The sequence below is a fragment of the Mirounga leonina genome, unplaced genomic scaffold, assembly GCF_011800145.1.
Source record: "Mirounga leonina isolate KUSES-001 unplaced genomic scaffold, KU_Mleo_1.0 Mir_152, whole genome shotgun sequence".
Taxonomy (NCBI): Eukaryota; Metazoa; Chordata; class Mammalia; order Carnivora; family Phocidae; genus Mirounga; species Mirounga leonina.
In genome coordinates, this window is record NW_023270380.1 from 401,564 (window position 1) to 414,779 (window position 13,216).

Here is a 13,216-nt window from a genome sequence, read left to right on the forward strand (position 1 = left end):
CCTGGGGCCAGCCCTCCAACCCAAGCCCAGAGCCACACACACCATGGAAGTTGCCTGTTGCTGGAGTCTTCAAAGCCATATGGGAGAGATCTGATTCTCACTCTTAAACCCATCCAAAAATGTTGATCTTCTCAATGAACACCAAAGCAAACTTTTGACAAGTAAGAAAGACTGCAGTCAAACTTTGAGAAGGGACTTCTTGAACTTCCATTCTGTACATTCTTCACGTTGTGGGTAAGTTGAGTTGAAGACTGTTGGAAGAAGAGATTAATTACATTTATTCAGATGAATTCCAAAATATCTCAACCTAGAGACCAAATCTGAAGTGATCTAGAAGAAGTTGAGAAAACATTTGTAGAAGGGACTTAGAGGGACAAACATGCATTACTTCTCCCTTTTATACTACTCCATAGTTTTGTTCTTGGAGTCCTGGTGTACAAAACTAAAAAGGATCCCCCCAACCTTTAGTATTTCAGGGGCTATGGCATCATCAGGCAAAGTGGATTCTCCTTTCTTCCAATGGACCAAGGAGAACCTTTTATACACAACCTAGGCCCTACAAGATTGTTTCTAGTCTGATGATCAGCCCCTATTAATGACTCAGAATTCCTTTATCCCAAGGAAGACGCCATATGTAAATGTTCAAAAGAAAGAAAACCTACCCTAAGTGAGAGTCCTGGACCTGCTTGTTGCTGGCCCATTTGTTGAGGCCTGCTCATGGTGAGAGGGGATCAGTCCAGTATAAGGCAAGGACAGAGACAGAGAGCCTGGCTTTTCCCTTCCTCAGCTGCCCCCAGAATCCACTCAGATCTCCTCTTAACCTCTGTCAGGCCAATAAGCCTAAGGGACAAGGCCCATTGGGTTTGCCTTATAAAAATTCCTTGCTCTAGAGCCAGTTCTCTATTAGTTAGTTTGTGGCATTTTACTATTTGTCCCTTTTACAGATAAAAACACTGAGGCTAATTACTATAAGAGCTTTTATAAAAATTAGCTCTTAATAAATACCATGAACTAGTCAAATATTTATAGATTTCATTACCTTATTTCAATTTCTAACAATCCAGTGAGCTGGTGACTGTTGCTATTACCAATCTCTAGATGAGGAAACTGAAGTTCAGAGAGGTTTAGTTACTTCTCCGAAGTCGCACAGCTAGTGAGTGGTGGAGCCCAGATTCAAAGCCTCTGGGTCTGACTCTAAAGCCTCCTTCCTCTTTCTCACCCCCTATGCCCTCCACCTTAATCAGTAGGAGAAGTTAATTATCCAAAGTTAATTATCCATAAATTAACATTTATGTTTGCTCTTGTAGTAGACGAAGCACAGAAAATTAAAGACATAAAGCATCAACCCACCCTTGGATTGTTCCGGAAAATCAATGTCAAAGAAAACATCAAGGCTTTCAAGGAACAGTAGAGCTAAAAATACAACACCAGAGAGAGTGAAGACGCCCTAGCCCTGGGCAGGAGAGAGATCAGGGCCCCAGAAGCGGAGAAAGGCGGTGTCTGGAGAAACTCCTCACACACGCGCAGAGCCCAGAGGCTCAGTGTCACCGGCCTCCAGCTCTCAGGTTTTTCTGCCCCTCCGTCTTAGCCACCACCCCTTCCTGGTTGCATGTTAGCAACCAGGCTCTAGTGGGGAAGAAAAGAGAGGCAAACGGCAAAAGGTCAAGGAGCCGGCCAGCCACCTCAGTCCCTGCGACATGGTGGCCAGGACCTCATGTGGGACAGGCTCCTCACAACTGCCCTTCAAACCAGGGTTCTCTTAGGTGGTAGGCAGGGCTCAGCTGCAGAGAACCTAGTCTACCTGAAAGCAGAAAAGGGCAGCCTGGAAGGGATCAGAAGTCTCACAGAATTTCTGGGATGGTTAACGCAGGCCAGGCCAGGCTTCGGTTCATCTCCCAAAGCCACACCACAGGCCGCCCTCCGGCTGTGATCTGGGACTTCCCAGCCACCAAACCAGGAAGCCAGGGCGACAACAGCAGTGCGTGATCTAGAAGCACTCTGCCCTGCCTCTGTCTCCCCACTTCACTCCATTTCACATTACTTTCGCCATGTGCCTCTGGGCGGTAGAAACTTCATCACATCCAGAACCCTCGTGCAGAGGATCTGGGAAGAGCAGGTTTAGCTTTCCGGTGTCTGCGGACCCAGAAGGAGGAAGCTGTGGTGGACGCTGAGGAAGCCGACCGACCAGCCACATCTTAGCAAACGAAGCTAAGTGTTTGGGCTTCGGAGCTACTGAGTGTGGGGAGAGCAGTTTGCGGTCAAAGCAACACATTCTGTTTTCCAGTGGAAAGGACTCAGGATGCAGTGAGCCCATCATCCGGTGAGAAGCATGAAACAGGAAAGGTGAAGCAAAGAAACATGGCCAAAGGGCTCCTGTGCTCAAGAAGGGCCACACCGGGCTGGGCACACTTTCTTCATTGCTCCCCAGCCCTGGAGTGAGTGCCCGCGGCTGTGCACACATGTGGGCAGGGGCCTGCCTGCCCCTGGGGCGCTTGCCGTCTAATGAGAAAGCCAGAGTCCAGGACGGAGTAGGCAAGGCCATTTCAGTTTTACAGCTGGGTAAGCTGAGGCTCCAGCAGGCAGCCAGCCCGGCCCAGCATCCTCTGCGGTAAAGCCGGCACCACCAGGCGCAGACCCCTGCCCTCCCAGGCAGGGTGTTTCCTGCCAGCCGTGAGCTCCCACGCTGACCCAAGCCACAGAGCAGCTCAGATTCTGGGGAGACCCTGAATCCCACATGTGGATTCACAGAAAGAACCATTTCATAGGAATTTTTAATTAAAAACCAATTCAATTAATATTTAGAATTTCAAGAGGACATCAGAGGATGGAGTTTAATGCAAACGTTTCTTAAATCCTCTTTTTCCTTCTCTTCCACTGACCCCCCCAACTTCTCTCTGACTCTCTGCTCCCCACAAAGCCTGTCTCCTCACAGCTGCCTCTCCTCCACTCCCTTTATTTCACCCCTACGCTCAATTCCCTCCTGTAAACAAATTTCTAAGTCTTCCTCCCCATATTCCAGACACTCCTCACCACTTGCCTCCTTGACTCTCCAGTTCTCTCCCCCCCTCGCAATACCCCCCTCGCCCTGATTCCAAAGCAGAAAAGCCAGGCACGCAGCTCGCAGAGATAGAGTCCGCTTTGGTTGCGGAAGGGCCGCGGCAAGGCGGTGGAGGTTCCTGTGCAAACAGCTTGGTCCCTGCTCACTCCCACCGCAGAGAGAGGAAAATGGAATCTCTTCTTCTTTCTGGAAGGTGGCTTGGCATTGAGAATTGCTCAGGAGCTGTCTACAAACTTCCATATTCCTTTAGCTGGGATACCCACCCTCACCCCATCACTGTCCTTGAACGGTTAGTAAATCTTTAGAACGTGTCACGACTTGCCCAGGCTCACAGCAAAAGCAGAAATACGTTATAGACACCTGGCTCCCGGCCTGGCTTCCCCACCTCCACCCCGGCTTCTCCCCTGTCGGACTCCTTCGAGCTGGTGAGCTACAAGATGTGGCAAGTTCCAGTGCTGACCGGGCTGGGAAGCAACAGGCACCCACACCTGGGTCACCACTGCCCACAGTGATGGCTCAAATACTTTTAAGTTAATTAGATCCCTTTAGGGCGCCTGGGTGGCTCAGTCGTTAAGCGTCTGCCTTCGGCTCAGGTCACGATCCCGGGGTCCTGGGATCGAGCCCCGCGTCGGGCTCCCTGCTCTGCGGGGAGTCTGCTTCTCCCTCTCCCACTCCCCCTGCTTGTGTTCCCGCTCTCGCTGTCTCTCTCTCTCTCAAATAAATAAATAAAATCTTTAAAAAAAAAAAAATTAGATCCCTTTACCACTTACTCTGTGCCTTAGCACAAGCCCCTTACGGAGATCAAACCCAGGAAACATTTAAATATGATCTCCGGCCCAGCAGGGCCCGCGAATCATTTTCATCATGGAAAAAACCAGGCTGGAAAACAATAGTGCATTGAAACCAGTTCTGCAACTGAGCCTGCATGGTCAAAGTCCTCCTGGCTTTCGATTAACACACGGAGTTCAGGTTAAGAGGGCCGCCTGCTATTGATGGGTTGATTGTTTTTGAGATGAAGAAACCTCATCTTTTCCCTATATTCCTCCTGCTGGCTGGAAGCCCAGGTGCTGCCTCCAGCACCATCCGGCGAAGGCAGAGAACATTCTGCTGGCTCCTCCTGACCTTCTGGGTGCCATTACCCAAACTAGATCCCTCAGGAACCCCTGGGTCCTTCCTTGTCCTTGCCTCCTCATATGACTGCTCCCCATGGCCTCTGGTGCCCCTCCCCTCCTTCTTTGGTCCTGTCTCTGCCTTAAGGCGCTATCCTCTGGACTGTAATTTGTCTTCCTAAATCTCAGATTGGGTCACAGTTATCGCTTGCCAAAAGCCCTTCTTTGGCCAATGAAAAGGGATGGAAGTGATTTGTCACAGCAGAAGCCGTAAGGGGCCATGCCTGCTGGGAGATGCTCTTCTTTTCCTCTACCACAATGGCTGTCCCTATGCTGATGATGCTGCCCCATGAGCCTGGGGCCCCATATGAAGCCCCTGAGCGACAGAGTGGCACCAACCTGCAAGGTCCACACAGCACAAGTGAATAGCAGTGCTTTGTTCCAGTGATCTCGAAGCTCCCTGTTATCATAATCTTATCTGAGTTGAGTGGTCAGGCAGTGGGGAGCAGCTCTAGTTGTTTCCTTCTATAGAGAATATCATAACTTCCCCAAGTTCACAGCCAATAGATGAGTTTGAATCTGGAAAATAAAATAAGGCCAAAAGCTAGTATCATATAATAAAGAATTTGACAAGCTTCTGTCCCTGGTTCCTGGGAAGGAGACTCTAAGTCCTTGGAATTTCCCAAGTAATAGGAGTGTCTTCATTGTTCATGAGCCCCTGGTTTATATCTGAGTTTATGCTAATGAGCTGACTCACATGGAACCCTAGATTGTTTCAGGATGCACCTATCATGCTGGAAAGACCAACGATGTGATTGATTAGAGAGTTAGGGCTTTGAGCCACCAGCATCAGCCTGACCTCCCAACTTCCAGGGAAGGGTGGGTGGGGGGCTGATTATTAAGTTCAGTCACATGGCCAATGGTTCAATCAGTCATGCCTTTGTAATAAAACCTCAACACAAACTCTGGACACTGAAACTTGGTGGAGCGTCCTGGTTGGTGAACACATCCATGTGCTAGAAAGTCATGTGCCTTGATTCCATGGGGACAGAACACAGAAGCTCTGCATTTGGGACCCTTCAGAACCTACCCTATGTACTTCTTCATTTGGCTGTTTCTCATTTATATCCTTTATAATAAAACCATAACCACAAGCATGGCACTTTCCGGAGTTCTGTGAATCATTCTAATGAATTATCAAACCTGAGGAGGATCATGGGAACCTCCCAGATTTGTTACTAGTAAGTCAGAAATGAGAGCAGTCGTGGACCACACCCTTTAATTTATGGGGTCTGCTTTAACTCCAGGTGGTTAGCGCCAGAACTGAATCACTGCATACCGGTTGGTGTCAGAATCACTAGACAAACAGGTCAAACAGTAGATCAAGCTGGGAGATCCAGGCAGGAGATCCAGGGGACTTAGCATGACGGGGTAGAGATGAAAGGCTGTGCATAGGCTGAGGCATCTCTCAAGTCAGCTTCTTCAACCTCTCACATTCCCATCTCCTTGCAGATGAAACTATTTCTTGCTGAGACACTGAATTCAGCCTGGCATCAATTGCCCTAACAGGGAAAGCTACCAAGCGTCTCCCCTCCCAGAGAGTGGGGTGCTTATGCAGGGATGGTGAGAGCAGCCCACTCCCTCATTCCAGTGTCCGCTCTGTTTTGCCCACATTCTTACTCTGTGAGTACATTCCTCAGGGGTTAGGCCACAATTCACAGTTCCCATGGTCCCTTGAGTCTGCTCCTAATTTGTCTTCTAGGAATTTCTAAAAGCTCATTTAAACATCAGGATGCGAGGGGAAAGTACACATGCCCCTTAGGATAGTCCAGTTCTCTGATATAAGCTTCAAAAGCGTCTACCTAAAAGGTGGCTTAAACTGCAAATATATCACTTCAAAAAAAAAAAAGTTAGATGAAATAACAGATGACATTCATCATTCCAGTCCAGTGTGTAGTGAGCATTTAAACCGAGTCTGGCAAAGCTCTAGGGAAGAGGTGGCTGGGGAGAGGGGGGTGATAAAAAGAAGTGTGACATAGTCCTTGGCCTCAAGGCCTTGACCATCTATTTGCAGAAACAAAGTTTATAAATGGAAAAAGTACTGCAAGGCAGGCCAGGATTAAATTTCCAAGTGAGTTGGACAGATAGAGAGTCAGTCTGGGGAAGAATTTAAAGAAAGAATTGAGCCTTAAGGAAACGTCACAAACAATGTGGGTCTCTAATGGGCCTTTACCAAAGAAAAAGATTTGTTTTTTTTAAATTAGCTATTTTCATCATATACTCTTAACCTCCTGAAATCACATCAAAACCCACATCTGTACATTGTCATAAAATGTCTGAACACCATGGTCAGGAGGCTGGGCCCCTACACTCACCTAGTGGATAGGTTGAGTCTTAAGGATGACTTTCCAAAGAGGAAAGAGGACCAGCCAGCCCCTTTGCCACCCAGCTCCTTTCCTCTTTGCTCCCTGAGAATCTGTTTTTGCCTCTTATGTGTGGTACTTTGAAGGGTACATAAGGTACCCCAAAACCAGCCCATAGGAGGTCAAGAGCAAAACAAATGTAGAATTCTTTGGTTGTACTGAGAGTGGAAGTCAATATACCATCTGCAAAAGATCCTGCCTTCACTCAAATGAGCTCAGTCAGAAAGACAGACAGCAGGCTCTCGGCCAGGTTAATGGGGAATAAACCCCCCCAAAAAATAGAGTCCAAAGCACCCTCTGGGACTGGACCCCAAAGAAATGACTGAGTGTGAGGAACGCACACATGACCCAACTGGTGGCTGTGGCTGGAGCTGTGGTACAGTGGGCAGACAAGTACCAGGAGTCCTCAGGCCGTGCAATACTGAAGGGCAGCAATCGCATGTCCGAAGACCAGGTGGGCTGTGACCTAGAGCAGAGCTCAGACATCTGCTGCAGAAACAAGCAACAGGATGCAGTATCCAGGTAAGATTCAAAATCAGGGCTTCGGTCCCAGGAGTGAGGTGGGAGTGTTCCACGTCCTCTGGGAAATCTTCCCTAGATTAGTCTCCCGTACCCAGTCTGGGTTAGGGGTCCCTGTTGAGGACTCCTGCAATGTCCTGTTCTCACCTCTTCTTTCTTACCTTGCATTAAATTCCTCCATTTCCCGGTCTATCTCCCCAGCTAGAATGATCCCACCTTGGGGACCGCCTCCATGTCTGATTCATCTTTGTAGCCATCAATGTCCTACACACAACAAATGCTCAGAAAATGTCTGTTGCTGCTGTTGTATGTAGATTGCAAATCAGGGAATTGAGACAGAAGCCTGGTAAGGAGCACATAGCTGCATTTAGGGGAGCCCATGATCCTGAGACCATGTGTGAGGGCAGAGTCTCCACAAGCTGATGAGACCTCAGATTGCTATGGAGACTTAGCACAGAGTCCATCTGCTAATCAGAGTGGCTCAGAAACTCAGAGGGGCTGAGCCTATGGTTGGATGGTCACTGGGTCCCAGAGCCTGTAGTTGTTTGGGGCTGGAGAATGTTACAAGAGTGTTCATGAGAACATTCACTGTTAGGCTTTCACTGACACTTAGTATGAAGTAGCCTCGTTTACACTGATCATGCTCAAGCCATAAAATCCAAAATCTAAGATTGTCAACCCAACAATGGTTCTGCTTTTCCCCACCCTTGGAGGGAAGAAAAGGAGCTGTGCTCAAAATGTAGCCCATTTTGTCTCTTGACTTAGAGATGGTGTTTTTGAGCACACACACTTCTAAACCCTCCCAATACCCACCCAACCCTCCTCCCAATCACCCCCAGCAACTGACTGGTGCCCTGCTACACATAGTTCCCATTCCGTGTTCACTATGCGATGTGTGCCTGCAAGGAAAGAAATCCTTATCGTTTAATCGCTACTCCTTGCCAGAATCGAAATAAAACTAAAAATAGAACTGAAATGGGATGGGAAGGGAACTTGCCTCCAAGTAGGGTCAGGGAAATAGTGGGGAGGGAGAGGGTCTAAGCAACATCATTGTAGCTCAGAATGAGGCTCTTCCGGTCAGACACTAGTTCTAAGAGCTAGCCCCAGGTCCACAGAGGCCAGTGTGGGCCCTTCCTTGCAGCATTCCAGGCACTGAGCAGGGAGCCAGCCAGTCAGCCCAGGGCCAGGCTTCCATGGTGAGAGCCAGCACTTACTTGCATAGCAAGGTCTTGGCCACCACCATCAACCTCCAGAGAAACTTGATCCATGGTAGCACACTGCTCACATTCTAAAGACCTTTCTGCTAGTCAGTGCCTGTTAACTAAAGCATGCCCTGCTGCTGAGGACACGGTTTGGTTACACGAAAGGCTGCCATCCCCTTTCAACTCCTCTAGGGACATGCTTAGTCATTTCATTTCCCTTCTTGTGTAGAAAGTCAGTGGCAACTGTGTCCTCCCCCACTTTAGGGCTGGTGAGAAGAACAGGTCACATGTTTTTCTTTGAATAGTTCCTGTCTTCTGGGCCATTTTCTAAGTGACTTACCTGTCTCATGTCAGTGCACAGAACGATCCTATGAGGTCGACTGCTGTTCCCATTTCACATGTGGAAAAGCCAAGAGAAGTGGTAGAATCAGGCTTACCCCCAGGCGGGCAGACTTCAGGGTCCATGTCTACTGCCCTCCCTAGGAATCTGGAGGTCAGGGGTCAGGAGCAGGCAGGGTCACAGAAGGCTCTTGGTGTCCTGCCCCACTGTCCCTGCTTCAGTGGGAGGACTGACAGAGGGCAGAGCGGGGTGCTCAGTGCCTTGCTGCATCATGAGAGGTTCAAAATATCTTCCAATAATCAGTAAATCAGAAGGGCTAACTTGAATCAGGTTTGGTTTCTCTTTATCCACACTTCAAAACCTGTCCTGCCCGCTCAGCAGCATTGGTATCTGCCTTTTTGCATTTCTTTAAAGTCAAGCAACTATTAACTGAGCTGAGGAATTCAGGGATGGAACCAGACAGTTTCTAGACAGTTTCATCTGTCCCTAAGATGACATGTCCCCTGGGTCCTTTATCCACCTGGAGCAGATGATTTCAAAAGAAACCAAGAGTGAGAGACTTTGCAGGGCAGGGGGTTGGGGCCGCAGAGACCACAGGCATCAGAGAACATGCATGAGAAAGAGGGAAAATGAAAACAAAAGGGAAGAGAGAAAATAGAATAAGAAACTAAGACGACAGAGATATTTTTACAGTAAGTCGTGTCTGCATGTGCATTATTAGTCTGCTGGGGCTGCCGTAACAAAAGTACCACAACCTGGGCTGCTTAAACAACAGAAATGTATTGTCTCACAACTCTGGGGGCCAGATGTCCCAGACCAAGGTGTCAGCAGGGGTTGCTTCCTTCTGAGGGCTGTAAGACAGATTTGTTCCCAGCTTCTCCCTTCACTTCTGGTGGTTTGCTAGCAATCTTTGGTGTTCCTTATCTTGTAGAAGCTTCACCTCGATCTCTGCCTTATCTTCACCTAGTGCTCTCCCTGCATTTGTCTATGTCCAAATTTCCCCTTTTTATATGAATACCAGTCATTTTGGATTAGGCCACCCTGATGGCCTCATTTGAACTTGATTACTTTGTAAAGACTCTGTCTCCAAATAAATTCACATTCTAAGGTACTGAGGATTAGGACTCAAACATCTTTTTGGAGGGACACAATTCAGCCCATAATGGCATGCATTTTACTGATTTTTAAGAAAGGGTCTAAGCCTGTGAATTTCGAAGGACTTAAAAAAAAATCCTTTTGGGCGCCTGGGTGGCTCAGTTGGTTAAGCGACTGCCTTCGGCTCAGGTCATGATCCTGGAGTCCCGGATCAGGTCCCGCATCGGGCTCCCTGCTCGGCGGGGGGTCTGCTTCTGCCTCTGGCCCTCCCCCCTCTCATGTGCTCTCTCTCTCTCATTCTCTCTGTCTCAAATAAATAAATAAAATCTTTAAAAAAAAAATCCTTTTAAATAAATGCATCAGATAATTGCCAACTGCTACCTGTGTTTGAGTAGAGAGCAGTGAGGGTGTTGACCCTTTTACATTAAATTCAAATTTCTTGTGGGTTCCATTCTATGACACATACTTGCAGAACCAGATGCCTTGGAGCATCACTTCTATTATTTGGCCAAGACCTGTGTTATAAAAACCTTCTCTTCTCTGTCTGTCTCTCTCTCTCTCCTACCTCTTCCACTGAAGATTCAAAGTCAGCAACAACTGAAACGAAAGAAAATTATTTTACTTGGTAATATAAAAATTGGCTCCTTTTGAAGGGCAGTATTGGATGGTATTTGAGGGAAACTGGTGCAGGACTTTCTGGGTTCAGATCCCAGCTCTGCCATTTAGTAGCTGTGCTATCCGGAGAAAATTCTCAAATTCTATAGCTCAGTTTCCCCATCTGTAATAAGGGGTGAAAATAGTACCTCCCTCATAGATTTGTGAGAGTTATATGACGTGATATGGATATATCACATTAAACAGAATCTGAAGCCTAGTAAGCCCCACATAAGTACTTGCTATTAGATAATAGTTAATAGTTAAACTATTTTGTTTTAAGTCAAATATAAACTTTACCCTAAATGAATTTTTAACTGCTTAAAGCACACTGAAGTTTGATCAGAAAGTACAGAAGAAGACAACATACAAAGGCAACAGAGCTAGAAGTTTAGATTCAATAGAGGCTGGAAAAAGAAAATAATCATGATCAGGAGGAATCATCCCCAGCAGTTAGTGAGGAGGAGGTGACAGGTCCACTGTAAGATTCATCAGGGACTGTGGGAAGGACACTAAGGCACATAACAAAAGACTGCCAAGTGAGAAGCACTGAGAGTAAAAAAAAGTCAACATCATCAAGGAGGAGAATTGGGTGCTGGGAAGCACAATCAGAAAAAACATAGGAGCAGTCACAAGGGCCAAATGGTTAATTTGCTTGACAGGCCACCATCACCTCTTACCTGGGTTAATGCAATGACCTCTTCTACGGTCTCCCCTGCTCTCCCTTCGACACTGCCTCCCCCAGCCCCACTCTCCACACAACAGCCAGAGTGATCTTGTTAAAACATAAGTCAAATAATCTCACTCAGTAAAAGCCAAAGTCCCTATAACGGCCTGCAAGGACTCCACATGACCTCTCTACTCCTTACTTCTCCACTTCTTACCTCTCAAACATCAGGCATGATCATGCCTTGTATAAGTTTACTATTGCTGTGTAACAAATTACCCCAGACTTGATGACTTAAAAGAACACAAGTTTGTCCTAGAGTTCTGGAGGTCAAAAATCCAACATCAGTCTCACTGGGCCAAAATCATAATGTTAGCAGGGTCGAGTTCCTTCTGAAGATTCTAGGAGAGAATCCATTTCCTTGCCTCTGCCAACTTCTAGAGGCCACCTGTATTCCATGGCTCGTGGCTTTTTCAACCATCTTCAAAGCCAGTAGCTTAGTGTCATCACACCTCCTTCACAGATTCTCACCCCCTTGCCATCCTCTTGCAGACTCTTGTGATCATATTGGGCTCAACTGGATAATTCAGGATAATCTCTCCATCTCAGGATTCTAAACTTAATCACATCCACAAAGTCCCTTTTGCCATTAAGGTAACATATTCAGTTTTCTGGGATTAGGGTATGGACATGGGCTGTTATTTAGGTCTACCACATACCTCAAGAATATTCTTCATCCAGATACCCATCTGGCTCACTTCCTTTGGGTATTACCCAAAAGGTACTTTCTTAATGAGGTCTTAACTGACTACCGTCTTTGAAATTTCTATACACATATTCTTAACCCTTATCTCCCTTTTCTGATTTATTTTTCTCTTTAGTATATATTTTATGGATATATTTTTTATTTAGGAATATAAACTCTATATGCAGTAATTTTTTTTTGTTTTGATACAAGATGGACATACAGATCTATATTTAAAAAAAGGAGCACTGAAAATGGCTACAACATGAGTAAATATATAAGATCATTTCTTCTTATTTGAATCTCCTTAAAATCTAAGTCACCAGGGCACCTTATTGGCTCAGTTAGTTAAGCGCCCAACTCTTGATTTTGGCTCAGATCATGATCTCAGTGTCTTGAGATCAAGCCCTGCCTTAGGCTCTGTTCTCAGCAGGGAATCTGCTTGAGATTCTCCCTCCCTCAGCCCCTCCCCCCACTCGTGCTCTCTCTCTCTCTCTCTCTCTCCCCCACTCTCTGAAATAAATAAATATATATTTTTAAAGATGTTATTTCTTTATTTGGCAGAGAGAGAGAGCACAAGCAGGGGGAGCGGCAGACAGAGAGAGAAGCAGGCTCCCCAATGAGCAGGGAGACTGATGCGGGACTCAATCCCAGTACCCTGGGATCATGACCTGAGCTGAAGGCAGCCGCTTAACTGACTGAGCCACCCAGGTGCCCAAATAAAAAGCATCTTTTAAAAAAAAGAAAGATGCAATGTATTTTGGCACTTATATGTATTAGTAAAATGGAAAATATATGACAACAATAGCATAAAGTCTGTGTTGGGGGGATGAAAATATCCTATTGTAATGTTTTTATACTAAACATGAAGTGATATAATATCACATGATGGTAGACTATAATAAGGTAAAGATATATGCTGTAACTCTTAAGATAACAACCGAAAAAGTTATAGATAACAAGCCAACAGAGGGGTTAAAATGGAATTACAAAAATAATCTAAAAGAAATCAAAATAGAAAAAAGAATAAGTGGGATAAATAAAAGAGCAAAACAATAGACTTAAGCTTTAAAAATGTAAAAATAACATATATAAGAAATCATATTAAATGTAAATGGTCTAAGCATCCCAATTAAAAGGCAGAGACTGTCAGACTGAATAAAAAAGCAAGACCCAACTATATATACATATATACAACCTATAAGGAACACTCCTTAAATATAAAGACATAAGTAGATTAAAGGTAAAAATATATAAAAAGATACACCATTCTAATACTGACCAAAAGAAAGTTGAAATTATTATATTAATATCAGACAAAACAGATTTCCAGGAAATTACCAGGAATAAAGAAGGTCATCTCCCAAGGACAAATGGATCAGTTAATCAGGGGACATAATAATC